Below are 214 nucleotides of genomic sequence, written 5' to 3'. Positions count from 1 at the left end.
AACTCATTAAGATGTATATATTAGCGAATGGGACAGCAGAAAAAAAACAGGCTTAATGAATGGGCTATGGAAAGCTCGTGATTAAACAGTATGTAAATAAAGGGAATAACATGAATGACAGCGTCGTCGAAAATAATTATAACAGAAAAAAATCCCGTCGTCCTATAGACGAAAACGTCAACATGTTTTCGCGTAGAGTTCCAAATGAGAAATG

This window comes from Penaeus monodon, chromosome 29 (genome assembly GCF_015228065.2).
Source record: "Penaeus monodon isolate SGIC_2016 chromosome 29, NSTDA_Pmon_1, whole genome shotgun sequence".
NCBI classification, from domain to species: Eukaryota; Metazoa; Arthropoda; class Malacostraca; order Decapoda; family Penaeidae; genus Penaeus; species Penaeus monodon.
This window is presented reverse-complemented; position numbering follows the sequence as displayed.